This window comes from Crinia signifera, chromosome 5 (genome assembly GCF_055691185.1).
Source record: "Crinia signifera chromosome 5, ASM5569118v1, whole genome shotgun sequence".
Lineage (NCBI taxonomy): Eukaryota > Metazoa > Chordata > Amphibia > Anura > Myobatrachidae > Crinia > Crinia signifera.
The window spans coordinates 116,221,549-116,225,148 of NC_139221.1; positions in this window are offsets into that span (position 1 = coordinate 116,221,549).

Below are 3,600 nucleotides of genomic sequence, written 5' to 3' on the forward strand. Positions count from 1 at the left end.
TGTCAGGCTCTGGTCTAGAAATGGATCCAGCCAAAGTAGAGGCAATTCAGTCATGGCCTCAGCCTCATACTCTCCGAGGGGTCCAAAGGTTCCTCGGATTTGCGAACTATTACAGAACATTTATCAAAGGATTTTCTACAATTGTTGCCCCCATCACTGCGCTCACTCGTAAAGGTGCCAAACCCTCTAAATGGAATCCTGAAGCTTCCAAGGCTTTTATCACTCTCAAGAGAAAATTCATCACAGCACCAGTGCTGGCCCAACCAGACGTCACTTTGCCTTTTACAATGGAGGTTGACGCCTCTTCCATCGGTGTAGGAGCTGTACTTTCCGAGGCAAAGAGTGATGGACAGTTACACCCCTGTGGGTTTTTCTCAAAAGATTCTCATCGGCTGAACAAAATGATGCCATAGGGGATCAGGAATTATTGGCCATCAAGATGGCACTAGAAGAATGGCGTTATTTATTGGAGGGGGCAGTTCATATTATTAATGTTGTTACCGATCATAAAAATTAGCTTTATCTAAAAAATGCACAATGTCTTAATCCTCGGCAGGCCAGATGGGCATTATTCTTTGCCAGATTTAATTATAAGTTGTCTTTCTCTCCAGGAGTAAAGAACTGCAAAGCAGATGCTCTTTCTAGGTCATGGGAAACAGAGGAGGAGTCCAGATCCTTTGAGCGAAGTCCAATTCTGGATCCAAGTGCCTTTGCTGCTACCACAGTGCAAGTATCGGTGCCTCCAGGTAAAACGTTTGTCAGACCTAATTCAAGGAGTCAAGTCTTGCGGTGGGCCCACGATTCAAAATACTCCAGGCACCCAGGGGTTCAAAAGACCTATGAATTATTGTCCCGAAAATATTGGTGGCCTGCTTTAAAAAAGGATGTGCAAGAGTATATTGCATCCTGTCCTCATTGTGCCCAACATAAGTCATCTTATCTAGCGCCAATAGGTCCATTGAGGCCACTCTCGATCCCACGGGGACCGTGGACTCATTTGTCGATGGACTTCATCACAGATCTACCATCCCCAGATGGTTATAGTACCATATGGGTGGTTATCGATCGATTCCCGAAAATGGCACATTTCATAGCTCTGAAGGGGTTACCTTCAGCTCCCAAGCTTGCTGATTTGTTTATAAAAGAGATCTTCAGAGTCCATGGACTACCCGAAGAGATAGTGTCTGATCGAGGAGTTCAGTTTGTGGCCAAATTCTGGAGAGCATTGTGTAAAGTCCTCAAGATTCAATTCAACTTTAGTACAGCCTATCATCCACAATCTAATGGCCAAACGGAAAAGTCAATCAGGATGTAGAAACATTTTTACGTTTACATGTGTCCTCTTCTCAAGATGATTGGGTTGAGGTATTGCCATGGGCCGAGTTTGGCCATAACAATCGTTATCACTCGTCTGCTTCTTCTACTCCTTTCTTTATTAACTATTCCTTCGACATATGTGCCAGCGGTAACCTTGACTCTCCAGCAACTGCGTCACCATTGGAGAAAGGTCAGGAAATCCTTGGTCAGCGCCTCTCATAGGTACAAAAAATTTGCAGATAGAAGAAGAAGAGCAGTTCCAAATTTAAAAGTAGGTGATAAGGTATGGCTGTCCACACGGAATCTTCGTCTTCGGGTCCCCTCAATGAAGTTTGCACCGCGGTTCATTGGTCCTTTTTCAATCATGCAGATCATCAACCCGGTTGCCTACAAATTAAAATTACCTCATTATTTAAGGGTTCCCAACTCATTTCATGTCTCCTTACTCAAACCATTGATTCTGAACAAATATCATGCAAGTCTCCCCAAATCTCCTAAAGTCTTTACTCACAGGGGCGTGGAATATGAAGTGGCTCACATCCTGGACTCTCGTATAAAGTACAAGAGACTCCAGTACCTGATCGACTGGAAAGGATATGGCCCAGAAGAGAGATCTTGGACCAATGCCACAGAGGTACACGCACCCAAACTAATCAAAGATTTTCACAGGAAAGCCTAAAGAGTGTCCTGGGGCCACTCGTAAAGGAGGGGGTGCTGTCACAACCACCATGTCTGCCACCCATGCCTCCCACACTGAGGCGCCATGACGCTGTGAACTCTGCCTGGGCCTTGCTGGACACGCTGCCTGGAGTGTACTGCACACACTTTCTGGTTTTGAAACCTGTCGCCTTCCCTGGCGGTGCCATCTTGTTGGTTTCTCCAACCAGGCTGCACTACCAATTACCTTCAGCCAATTACAGTGCAGCTCTCCTTTTAAATACTGTCCAGCTGGGCCAAACAGTCAGTCAGTACAATGATGTCCTTTCCATAGGCATCTGACTCCCACTCCTGCTGAAAGCTCTGCTGCCTGTCAGCTATCTCCAGACTGAATCCACTCATGCTCGCCTGCTGGGAAGACCATCCACCTGCAGAACCCTGCTACCGTCCAATCATCCAATCGTTCAACCATTCAATCATCCAATCTTTCATTCAATCATCTCTTCAAGTAAATCCTTCAAATCAACTATTCAAGTTTACGTTTATTCTTCAAATCTACACTTCAAGTCATCTTCAGTTTTCAACCTCGTTATCCATCCACTACGAACTTAAATATAACTTTTATATATCATTGACTCTGGTTATTTCATATCTTCAGTATTACCTTTGTGCCACAGTTCATCTTCTGTATCGCAGTATCTTTATTAAAACTGGTTTTCTTTTATCCAATTGCATCCCTCCCTTCTGTCGTCTATGCAAAAACCTTACATCAAGGCACCTAGCCTCCGTTACACTCCAGCTGGTGCTACTGCTAGCGTGACAAATATAATAAAATCGATAGAAATAGGCTCCTGCTGCATGGCCCCTGCACTGCTGCTGTGGAGGTGTAAAGTGTGGTAGTAGTATTTCACCTTATTGCCCACCACTCCTCCAGTATAAGTGCCCCCTTCATGTTTTGGGGACAATCTGCTATTCCATTCCAATGGCCCTGTATAAAGCATTAATAAAATGTAAAAAACAAAATACTGTAGCTAAAAATAAAAACATCCTTTCAAAGTTTACAGAGGTCACAGCACTTGTGATTTAGAGTCTAGACCAGTGATAGCTCTGCTACAGTTTTACTATTTGGCCATGCTAAAACTGTTGCAGGGCATGCTGGGATGTGTAGTTCAACAACAGCTAGTGTCAAGGTTAGCCATCACTGGTCTAGACATTCTTTATTAAAACTTAGTGTTATTTTTTATAGCAATATATTTTAAACAAATCTTTTTGTGATGTTAACAGAATAGCTATAAAAAAAACCTATACAAATTAGATGTACATGTATTATTGTCTCACTTGTAACTATACCATGTGCAACTAGAATTTTGTGAAAATAATTTTAAGGCACAAATTATATCTGTGCACAATGAAGCAATACACAGAAAGTATTGTGCAGTTCTGCAATATATACAAATATAATATGTTGCATTGGAACATGGAGACAATTTTGTTGAATTGTAAAAATTATTATTAAAATGAGTATAATATCCATTAATCCTTGTCAGATATATAAAAAAAAAAAAAAAAAAACTGAAGTTTCAGAGACAGAAGACAATCTGGATGTGTAGTGAACGTTAGGGCTCC